The 13,022-nt window shown below is 35.1% G+C and overlaps 1 non-coding gene across 1 annotated transcript; it reads right to left on the bottom strand.

Annotated features, from left to right (window-relative positions):
* Positions 1-12,922: 12,922 nt before the first annotated feature.
* Positions 12,923-12,995, bottom strand: trnar-ucg (transfer RNA arginine (anticodon UCG)). The gene has a single exon. It is a non-coding gene; the product is annotated as a tRNA-Arg (tRNA).
* Between the last annotated feature and the right edge of the window lie 27 nt (positions 12,996-13,022).

Genomic DNA, 13,022 nt, shown 5'->3' with positions numbered 1-13,022 from the left:
TTTTTTAATAAAATCAATACTTTTATTTAGCAAGGATGTGTTAAATTGATAAAAAGTGATAGTAAAGAAAATATATTATTAGAATATATATTATTAGAATTTATTTTAAATTTTTTTTGAATAAATGCAGTTCTTTTTAACCTTTTATTCATCAAATATTTTAGACAGCAGAACTGTTTCCAACACTCATAATAAATCAGAATATTAGAATGATTTCTAAAGGATCATGTGATAGACTGGATGTTACATGTGACACTGAAGGCTGGAGTAATGATACTGAAAATTCAGCTTTGCATCACAGGAATACATTTTTTTTTTAAGTATATTCAAATAGAAAACTATTATTTTAAGTTGTAATAATATTTCACAATATTACTGTTTTTTTCTGTATTTTTGATCAAATAAATGCAGGCTTGATGAGCAGAAGAAACTTTTTTCAAAAACATTAAAAACAGTAATGTTTCCAAACTTTTGGTCTGTACTGTATATATAAAATATATGCATATATAATATAAAATATATATCCATATGATGTACATACTGAAGTGAAAAATGATGTTACACTCTTGTTTTTTTTTTTTACATTCCCAAGAAAAAGCTAAATGTACTTCTATAGCAGGCGTATTTACAATTCTAATCTTTTCCTTAAAGCAAATTGGAGACGGATAACCAGGGGTGGGAGGATAAAAGAAGAAAATCAGGAAACTAGGGCTGCTAATGAGTGATGCTAAGCGAAGAGCCTCTTGACACAGATGCAGTGAACGGGAGCTCAAAGAGACAGACAGCATCCCAGCATTCTTGTGGCCGATGAATCCTCTTGCATTCGGCGGGATTTGTTTCGATTTTTACATAATTGAAAGTTTTCGAATTGGGGGCTACATAAATGCATGAATTCAGTTCAATTCCAGTTTATTTGTGTAGTGCTTTTCACATTACATATTGTTTCATCAAAGCAGCTTCATGGAAGATTTTAGTTTCAGCATTCAAATTAGGAAGTGTTCATGCTATCAGCCAGAGAAGAGTGTATCATATAGTAGTAAACTAAAGCTATACATGTGGTTAGTCAACGTAACATATATTTCAATAAGCAGACACAATGAACGTGCACTGATTGTAAGGATTCCAATATTAGGATAATATTACAATATAAAGTCAGTACGGTGTGTCGTTTCAAAGTTGGTGTAATTTGAACCCCTTTGAGATTGTTGGTTAATTGCTTAAAGAATGAAAACGATTGAATTTGTGAATGCATGAAAGAATTAATATACGAATGCATGAATATGTAAACCTCTGAGAACTGCAGCTAATGTGAATTTAGATAATACATATAACACATTTTGTTAATTGCATGCATTCGAATTAGTTAGAATTTTTCATTGTTCAAAACACATAAGGAATGCTCAAAAAATGTATCTATCACAGAAAAGAAGATAAAAATATTCATATTTTATACGTATATGAACATTAGTGAATGATATGCGATATAAGTGAGATGTTTGAGTTACAGTTGTCAGTTGTTTTAATCTAGATTAATCTCACTGTGATCTTGAAATTAATCTAGATTAATCTAGATTAAAATAGCTCATTCGAATTCTACCGAAGGCATTCAGAATATGTGTGTTACCCAAATAAAATTGACAAACAGTAAGTCTTTGAGAAGGGGTTTATCAAGCTAGGTGGTGCATTAGAAAAGGGGCTCATCTCCTGTTTCCAAAATGAATCACAAAGTGCTTGAAAAAGCTGTAAACTAATTCCACATTGCACAAGGTGCAAACAACCTTACGCCTGTTTCACACATAATCCGTCTGCAGCGCGTATGCATTGCATATTTTTTTACACACCCATGTTAATGGATTCCAGTTGCGTTCCAGGAGCGTTGCGTCTGCAGCAGTGCAGTGATCATTTACGTACCGAGTAGCGGACTGCAAACGCGTCCTGTGTGAAAGCACATCGAGTCCGTGCTGCACCACATACATAACGCACACGGACTGCATACACACTGCAGATGGAGTATGTGTGAAACAGGCGTGAGCAGGGCCGTAGCTGGGGTCAGCGGGGACCCGGTGAAGGTTGTACCAGTGGGCCCTGTTTGAAATCATTTAATTTGTATGTTCGTTTATTTTTATTTATTTGTGCTGTTTACACAATGTTTAAGTTTTTTCAAGTTTGTAGGTGTCAAGGTCTTCAATGTAAAAATGAAATATACAATCAAACCTACATTTATTCAGACACCTTCAACATTTCTCACATTATTACAGTTTTGCTATATACATCAAAAATTATATCTGGTGTCTGAATAATTTTTGTTTTGACTGTTAAAACTACAAAGTAATTCAGTCAAGAGCAGTGAGAGATTTTCATTTTCTTGGATTAACATTACAGCAGCCAGTAGCTAAATTAGGCGCGGTCACTTTAAGAGACGATGAACGCATCCAGTATAATACACATCCCATTTTTTTCCTCAACTGTTTACTTTCACTTAAGAAATATCTGACAGCTTTTCGAGCATAATTTCCAAGGTGGATATTTTGACATATTTTGTATGTATTTGTCGGCACAAGAGCAAAAAATAAGCAAATTCGATGTTCAAGTGTTTTGAGACGCCTTTCTCTGCGTGAGCCCTGAACACCAGAACACCACGAGTACTGAATTGGGCTCTTTCACATCTTTTTGTTTGTTCAAACTGAGATTTGTATTTGTTCGTTCAGGTGCAGGAGGGACTTTGAGGAGAACTTCGCAGAAGAGAGCTCGGTTCAGTGTCGCTGTCTGTGATACGCGGCTCTTGATCTCTCTCGTGCGCACCGAACACAGCGTGCGAGTAACCAGCTACACTGCTTTTACGCGTCTTGTGTTTGGATGCTTTAATGTTTAAATCGACAAGCGGTAAGGCTTAATAAAACGTGAAAAAGATAAGCTTTCGTGACGATGTTCAGCAGTGGCCCATCAACTGTCCTGAACATCTTTTTAGGCTGGCCTCAGCCAGTCGGTCATATAAAATATCAAGGTGAAAGACATCATAGCTTGCTTAGTATAGACCCAGCTCCCAACCCAACTTTGAGAATAGATTAACGGCGATATTTTTTTTTTATCGCCCGATAAGAGTCTCCCGTTAACGCCGATAACGGCCCACCACTATTTTTTATACATATACACATTTTCCTAATATATTGATATGAATTTGAACCAAAAATATCTACAAAGAGATTAAATTAACATTTTACATAATTTTCCTTATATATCCATAAGACCATATGTAATATATACATTTTAGATATATACATAAGAACACTTACAATTGTCTGATAATTCTAAAAAGAAAAAAATATTCATACTTTTCCTTAAATATTCATTTGAAAAGAGCTTTTTGGCTAATTGTGTAAGTCACAGTGTCTGGATCTTGCTCTTTGGCCTTCACACAGACACAGCATGGGTCACCCCTGTGCCTCCCCCAGTGTTGGACCCTGGCAGAAGCGGCCCCTGATGCCCCTGGCGAGGGTGAAGCTGGTATGAGGGCCGGCAGCTGCAGCATGCGTGCCTTTAATGAACAGAACGTGGTGTCAGCCATTAATATTCTGCCCAGCTCGCGGCTGGTCCCTCGCTCTCAGTGGAGGCCCCCTCCTTTATAAAGAGCTCCGCTTTCCCACCATTGTCAGGGCTGCTGCTCCTGCGGCACGACTGGAGAGGGGGCAGGGTGGGAAACACCGATGCAGACCAGACACCAGCAGATGCCAAAGACAAGAGACGGTTATGCAGATCGCAGAGCCTTTGTGTGTGTGTTTGTGTGTACAGGGGTGTGTATGTTTACAGACGGAGGGTGTTCGCCACCTGATCATCTTAATTAGTTTGCATGTAGTTAATACGGGTCTCAGTCTGAGTGGGATGCAGATGTAAATGGGCCAAGTGTGTTACAGAATTGAAGGCTATTTTGTTCTCTATTGTTTCTTGAGAACAAATGCACAAATTTAGCTGTTAAATGAAAATCTTTTTATTATATGTATATATATAATAGTAAAAAAAAAATTTCAGCAAGGATGCATTAAACTGATCAAAAGTGACAGTAAAGACATTTATAATGTTACTAAACTTGAAGATTTTTAAACTGCGATATTAAAAAGAAATGTTTTTTGAAATAAATTACATTCTTAAATAGAAAAATAGAAAACAGGATATAATAGAATGAAATAGAAATAGAAAACAGAAAACAGTTAAATTTAAATAAATATTTTATAATATTACTGGTTTTGTAGTATTTCTGATAAAATGAATGCTTCATGGTGAGCATAATAGACATATATTAAAATAAATAAATAAATAATATAATAATATAATATAATAATATAATATAATGTAATGTAAAATTTTGAACTGTATAATATAATATAATATAATATAATATAATATAATATAATATAATGTAAAAATTTGAACTGTATAATGTAATATAATATAATATAAAATGCATATATTCCTTTTAAAATGTTTTTTAACCAGATTTAAAATATGTGAAAATCATTATAGCAAAATGTCAAATGAAGTGACATTATTTATTTGAAAGAAACTACACAAATACACTTTTTCGAGCACAGTATTTAACAAAATGACCAATTGCAATGAAATTCATATACAGTATTTTTAAGTGCAAAGGTGTCCAAATACTTTTTGGGGCCGTTAAATATCATATTAAACAGGTACTACACAACATAAGTGATTTACAGTGCCAGTGCAACTGCATTAATGTACTTAATGTACTTATTGCTGTTGAAATCAATTGAGAAATGTCCTGAGGTGTCTACTGTTTCAGATACAGTACAGAACGACTCTTGATGAAATGAATAGACCTCTGGGTCACGTACAAGGCTGCATGGCTTGGTGATTTGCATCGGCTCTGTGATGAAGGTCATATGACATCAGAGGCACTGTGAGCTCCGCAGAGAACAGAAACCATCAAACAACAACCCCATCATCAGAGAGAGGGCACCAGATACACAGAGAGAAAATCATCATGCTGATAATATGCCGTTACAGCGATAAAGACTTGAAAATTAAAACAGAAAGGAAGGAAAACAGGGAAGCCACATTGCGAGATTGATAGATTCAGAGATGGAGGGAAGGAGTGTGGACACGTGATGAGGAGACATGTTTTAGTTCCTCTGATGGCTCACGGCTCACCATCACTTCCTCTGTGCAAATTACATGAGGGACAAAAGTTCATATATCAGAACTGCATTTGCGGTAGTTAAGCCGTCTCAGACATATTAAGCTCTGTACTCTACTGAAACTACTGATATTATGTTGACCATTTACATTGGAAACCGTAATATTGTGAAATACGATTACAATTGAATTTAATAGTTTCAATCTCAAAATGACTTTTATTCCAATGATATAAAGCTGAATTTTCAGCAGCATTATCACATGATCCTTTAGAAATCATTCTGATACGATCCTTTGCTGCTTTAGATGCAGTTGAAAAAGTTCAGCATTTCTAATGAACAGTCTTCTACTGAGATTGATTTGAATGGTCAGGTTCAACTTAAAATAGCAATAATTATAATACTAGTAATGATTGTCTTTTTAAATGAACTTTTTTTTTGCCTTCAGATTCGTATAATAAGTTCTTCTGACCTAATTAAAACCCAGCAGGAAGATATTATTAAAGCGTTAACCCTTGTTTAAGCACATTACAGTGTGTCTTAGTATGTCTAGTGTGTAAAAGGATGTAAAAATATGGTTTATATGGATATCAGTAAATAGCAAAATGCTTTTAGAGCTGTGGTGCAGTGGACTGTTTGATATATCTGTCCTGTGTCCAATTTCATAAAAAAAAATAAAAATAAGAAAAAAGTCCCAAATGTAGTTTTTTTTTCTTTTTCTTTTTTTCCAATCAAAATAATTTTAGATTTAAATTTTTTTAAATCTGGAATACGCAAAAACTTTGTCTTTGAACAGAGTTTTGCTTGTATTCAGTCTGTGATATTCCATCAAAAAATGACTGGTTGACTGTAGGAAATCATGCATGCTTTTTGATTGTGTGCTGGATGATTAAATCCAGTGAGATTAAATCAAGATCATGTCGGCTGTGTATATAGGTCAACAGCCATGAGCAATAGTCTGCTGTCTTTATATATCTTTGACTGTGTGCTAGTCGCACTCTATCAACTGTATCTGCTCCTAAACAGTAACAAGACATGCTGTTAAACTCTTATAGTCAGAAACTATAAGTGATAAAGTTACTAATCATCTAGGAGTAAACAATATCCATCATGTGCCATCCTAAATGACAGTAAATGTAGGTCAAGGCCAAGAACTAATCTATCAAGTAGGCCGGATCTTAAAAAACAGATATTCTTACATCCGTTTTTTTTTTTTTTTTTAGAGAGGAAACCCTGTAGATGAGCATCGGAACAGAAACACTTGACCTGATTTTGGAGTCGGACTTGGTTCTGTTGTCTGATTTCTTCTTGGGACAAAGTCAAGGCATAATTTTCAGAAGTATGTTGGTTTGTTTATGATTTAATCGCTGGAAATATGCATTACTGCACGAGCCGATTAAATTACCCGAGTGTTGAAAAGGATGTTTATAGTTTATTTATTTGGGCTGCTCATTAGCTGATGCAAAGCGCCTGTAACCCTTGAGGCTCGTGAGTTTATTTAATTGAGCCTCTGTGGTGAAACACAGGAAAGAACTGAGGAAGAGAAAAGCAGACGCTCCTCAAACATGAGTTTAAGTAGACTTAAAGTGATAGTTCACTCAAAATCGAGATCCTGTCATCATTTGCTCATCCGCATGTCGTTCCAAATCGGACTTTATTTTAGTTTACTCTGTGGAACACAAAATACAATCCGTTTTTGACTAATGAAAGGCAAAAAGCACAAAAACAACTTTTTTTTTTAGAACATCTTATTTTGTGGACAACATGAGAAAGTAAAATAAAGCATTTATCATTATAAGGCAGAAACAGTTTTTTTTTTTTTTATAAATTATTCATCTGATTTATGCGAAACCTAAAAACGGCACTGGCTGTTGACAGTTGACGAGTGATTAAAATAAAAAAATCCAAAACCTTTGCTACGTAAGCAAAATGAAACAAGAATTTTGACCCTGTGTTCAGAAGCCAGTTTCTAAAACAATTCTAAAAATAAAAAAAGCAACTGTGACCTTTTTTTTTTATCTCACAATTCATATTTTTTCTTGCAATTTTGATATTATACCTCACAAATCTGAATTTTTTTCTGACAATTCTTCTCAAAAACGAGAAAAAGTCAGAATTCTCATTCTCATCATATCTCTCAATTCTGTTTTTTCTTCTTCTCAGAATTGCAAGAAAAAGAAAGAATTGTGAGATTAAAAGTCACTTACAATTATTTATTTATTTATTGTATACATGTTGGAAACATTTATTTTCTTTATTTTAATTACATACTGCCTCATTTGCATTTCAGAAAACCAGTAGGCTAATACAAAATGTTATAGCACACCGTCATGAATTAACTGGGGAAGTATTCACCTAATTTCACCCAGTTCTGAATTTATGACCGGTGGAACAAACAGTCATTGAAGTCAAGTTCAAGTTCACATGTGTCTAGACCGTCTCGTTCCATACTTTCTTCGCACATGGGGGTGTCTGTTTGCCCTTTGACCCGTGCCTAAGTTGCTATGGAAGGGCGGCGAGAGGGTTCAGTAATGTTCCCGTGAAAAGGCCGTGCTGTCAGGGCTGTCTAGTGACGTCCCCCCTCTTCCCCGCCTCTCTCCGCAGCTGGGCACGGTCCCGGAGCCTGGGAATCTTCAGGATAAGACCTGGTCCACCCCCCATTGAGACTCAGTCTAGCCGTCCCCTCACCCCACCATCTGCACGCCGCCGGTCTCAAGTTCAAATCTAATGCACATATGATGCACAATACAGAGGTGCAAAGGTTTGGTTGTAATTGCAGTAATGCATGTGTGTTTTTATGCACTGTTCAGTAAATATAAATGGAGATCTGCCAGGACCGCTGTCTTGTAATTGGTTGGCAATGCTTAAGGTGTGTATTTGGAGTCGGAAAGAGAATTACAGTATGTAAGAATGTGTGTGTGTGTGTTGTCAGGGAGCAGGAGGATATAATAAAAGGAGTCATTTGCATAAGCTGCATGGAGCCCGAAGAGGGTGTTCGGAGGAAAACAAGAAGAATGAAAAAAAGGACAAATCCTACGTTGTGCGGGCAGGGAGAGAAAGCGAGGGCTATAGGGGAGAGGGTGGAAATGAACAGAGAAAGACTTGAAGCTGCTCCCCTGTGGTAATGAAAGGCATCAGGAACCTCAATGCATAATATTTGAACACTGTGACAGAGCGCTTACACTGTTTACAAAGGCCCATTGAGGAAGAGAGAAAGAGATTGATTACGGATCATTTATTTTGCTTTTGATGAGCGTGGAACATGGGAAAATATTAAAATCGTATCATCGTGGCTCTGCGGCCTCTGTGTGAAGCTGTATTGTGATTTGGGTTTCGAGCGACAGGTACAACGGCACGTTTTTTTTTCTGATCGTTTGCCCACACAATGTCTGTGCAATTAAAAAATCACTGTTTTAGGAAGCTGGTATTTTTAGATTGTAAGTTAATGCACCTTTGGTAAGCATTAATCTGTTTCTCTTTTACAGATGTGGACTGAACTCGGTGGATTCGACTGATTATGCATCCAGAGAGAACAATGGGAGCCTCAAGCACCTAGAAGATTAAGAGGAACATAAAATCATAATGATGATGATGTGTGTGTATGAGAGCAAGAACATAATTGCCCTGTACTGTATTATACAGTATTTTCATTAAGATCATTAGTATCATTTTAATACATTTCTTTACACTTAAATGTATTCAAATCTTTCTAAACCTGTCATTTTTTTTCTTTTTTTATAAATGATTATTATTTTTTGCTTCCCTGATAACTGTTAAAAATGAAAAATATGATGTGCATTTACATACATATATTGTTTGTTTGTATTTTTACAGGCAGGCTATGTAGGCCTATTTCCTGTGTTTATTTCCTGATATTTTAATGTCACTTAATTTAATTTAATAAAATATTTCTACTGTAGGCTATAGTGTATTGTATGGATGAATAAAAATGTGATTAAAAATGAATGATATGAAGCAGCTTTTCATTTGCATTTTCTTGACGTCAGATTGCGTCACACCTGGCAAACGATTGAAGAGTTAATTACTGTGAGATAATTGGCTTAATTTGTAGGCTACATAAAACACTTGTATATTGTTGAGAACTATGAAAATCATGAATGAAAAGGTCTGTGGTTTAGTAACAAGGTGTTGAGTAACGTAAAGTATTTTAATAAGAACCCTTAAAATATAATAAATTTGTTTAACACGATTCATGTCTAATCCAAAAATTAAAATAATTAGGGAACGTTATAGGCTACAACGTTTAGAAATAGAAAAACACACCCTGCAAAAATGTTCATGTAATTTGTCGTGAAAACGCCGCCGTAATTATTGTAATGTGATAGCTGTGTTGTTTAATTTAATTTATTATTATTATTATTTTTATCATAAAACCAAATTTCACACCCACATAAAGGCTAGTGTGTGTATAATTTTCCACTCGTTCAGGCTGTATCAGTTTCTCTTCTTCCTCCTGCATTTATGCAAATGACTGTGAGAATTTCTCTATCAGTGACCTCTGTGCCAGCTAGAATTAAGTGTTAATTAGCCAATGAATAGAGGAGATATGACAACCAGACGCTAAAACGTGCCAGGAATCCCTCACGCGAATTCACTATTCCTACTATGGCGAAGGATATCCGATTAATATTCATAAACTCAGCTTTCGCCATTGGACGCATAGTGAGCAACGTCAGCATGACCTACTTAATATTCAAAACACAAACGTTCCCCATTGGAAGGTTCCAAATCAACGTCAGCGAAATCATATAAATATTCAAGACATAAGCTTTCACCATTGGAAGTTGCACCAAGACACGTCAGATGGTCACTTAATATTCAAGGAATAAGCTTTCGCCATAGTAAGATTCGCAAATTCTCGTCAAGGAAATGATTTTCGTAACAGACACTATAAAATAAGCTGTGCATATGTGTACAACTGTGGAAACGGAGAAGAAAAATCAGCATAATGAAATAAGGTGCCTTTACATACAAGGAGCACAAAAGCCTATACAATATGTTACTAATTATTTAAAAGAAAACAGCTTGTGACTGAATTGTGGCTCAAACTAGACAAAACATAAAGTAGATTCATATTGACTAACAATATTTCAGATTATTAAAGATTTGAAGATTATCGATTCTATTAGATCTACACTGGGAGAAATCGTTTGTTAAAATAAGAGCTATCACACTTTTCAAACATTTAAGATGATTTTCAACCACAGACAAATGGGAAATGGTAAAAAGAATCCTATTATTATGAAATATAATAGGTATAAAATTACAATTTATACCTTTAAATAAATAATATTTTACTAATAGCGGTTGTATAATGAATTACATTTGGAAATTAAATATTTTATGCATTTAATTTTATATATTGTAATTGTACCTGTACTTTTTTATATATGAAACACCTCAAAATATAACATAAAAAAATAATAATACAGAAACTGGTTCTTTTGGTTCTTTACCGGTAATGACCTTGACTCTTTTAGAGCAGACCAATAAATGGACACTTGATGGAGTCCAGATGAATGAATCTCAGATGGACAGGGACTGGCTGCTTGCTCCCTCGAGGACAATAAACTGGACCAAAATGACAGAGGTCAGAGTTCAGAATGACAGGTCAAGAACTGCTAATTGAGAGGTGATTTCCTCTTTCTCTCTAGTGACCACTGAGAGCGGATGACACCAAGGTCCCTAAAACCTCAGCACGGTAATGAACACATGACCATTCATAGACACTAAGAGCTAACGGCTGAGAAAATAAGAATGAATACATTAATTTTACTTAATTTAAAATTATTTAATTCTCAGTTCTAAAGACATTTGATTTAAGACAGTGTTTCTTTTCTTTCTCTTTCTTTCTTTCTTTTTAACTTTTACTGTTTTTTAAAATCACTTTACAAACAATAGGAAAACCAGTGTTTAGATAGATAGAGAGACAGATAGATAGATTTGTTCCACAACTGTTGATTTTCTTTCATTTGGCAGGGTTTCTGTCTCTTCATGAGGATAAATGTATATTTCACGTTAGCATATCAATAGAGCCGGAGCCTGTGAACCCCCCTGACCCTTTGACCTCTCCCCCCCGAACATGAATGGCATCACTCAAGGCCTGGACAGGCTTTCAGCCGGCCTGAGTCGTGCCTAAGCTCTTAAACATGATGATTTAATGTATCCTCAGCCCCCCGGGTAGCTTTTGCAGGGACTAACAGAAGTTTGTTTAAGACACAAACCCCCTGTGAAGACATGCCTCCCCATCTAACGCTCTCTCTCAGTTACACACAGGCAAACGTCCCTCCCCTCCTGTTCTTCAGGCTCCACACTTGGCAAAATTAAGGGCTGATCTAACAAGGGCTCTTTCATTTGCTGAGAAAAGCAGTATCTGTTCAACTGGCTTCTGTTGGACTATGCTGGCAAAGAAAAGAAAGAACATCTACTTGTCCGGAACTGAACCCATAATAATCTACACATTAAATCACTGGAGAAGATGTGAGAGAATCATGTTAATGACGTATATTAAATAGATTTGTTCATTATCAACAAATATAAAGAGATGCTTTACCGTATTGTCCGGAATTTATTATATATTATATTATATTTATTGCCATTTTTACCTCATCTCTGTTCCTTGTTGCTTCGTTCCAATGAATATTATAAACACATATGTTAATGTTTTTTTTGTTAAAAACAAATACAACAGCTAAATCAATCTTACATTTTAGGAACAATGAGTTTCATTTTAAATTTCAGTTTAGGTTTATAAACCGCGATAGGTTCAGCTTCTGTTGTTTGATGATAAAATGTATAATTTATTCAGTTGCTATTGTTTATGGTAAAATGGATCCCCATTAGCTGTCACCAAAGTGAACAAGCTAGTCTTCCTGGGGTCCACAACAAAAAGAAATCACATATTGTTAATATAAAAACAATATAGCACTACAACAGTACATACATCAATACACATCATCATAAATTAGTCTGAATAAATGATTACAGTATTACATTCATAAAATAAATATGTCCTTTCCTTACTCACAATTTTAAATAGTGCATTCTCAGATGGTACCTAAAAGAGTCTTTGCCATTCATTTTACGTACATTCAATGGGCAATTATTCCAATGATTGATGGCACGATAAATAACAGTTCTCTTTAAAGCATTTGATTTTGGGCGTGATAACATCATCAGGCCATCATCCACAGACCTAGTCACATGAGAATGTACCTGATCACACCTAACAATTTGGTTATATAAAAAAACTGGTTGAGAAGAATAGACAATGTTTCTAAAAAACTGAATTATTTTATGTTATATTGTTACATTATAAAAACGTTAAGTTACAAATAGTTAAGAAATAAGTGTAGGCTCTTTCTGTAAGATGTTTATTTTTCTATGACCACAGCGCCCTCATGTGACAATAATTAAGAAGACGTGTTGGACACTTGACTTCGACAAAAGTTTATCGACAAACATTGCCAGAGCGTTTTGGTAAGGTAATTTAGTAAGAATATGTTCATATAGTGTCATGGTGTTTCTCTTTTTAGTGAGAGCATTACATTTAGATTAGATTTAGTGCATTACATTTAAATAAATAATATGCTATATCAAAGTCCTGAAGTAACATTAGATCTGTAATCGCAATATGATTGATTGGTATAAGGAGGCTGTTTTCGTGCAGTAACATTTTATTTGTAAGTTATGAGTGTAACCGCCTTTTAACCATATTAACAAGAAAACGTTACACAAATGGAAAATTACGACCCCGGCAGGACTCGAACCTGCAATCTTCTGATCCGAAGTCAGACGCCTTATCCATTAGGCCACGAGGCCTCCGCTGACGAACGTATCAAAATATGT

The sequence above is a fragment of the Carassius carassius genome, chromosome 43 (genome assembly GCF_963082965.1).
Source record: "Carassius carassius chromosome 43, fCarCar2.1, whole genome shotgun sequence".
NCBI lineage: Eukaryota > Metazoa > Chordata > Actinopteri > Cypriniformes > Cyprinidae > Carassius > Carassius carassius.
The sequence above is the reverse complement of the archived record's forward strand: the minus strand, read 5'-3'. Positions and strand labels throughout refer to the sequence as shown.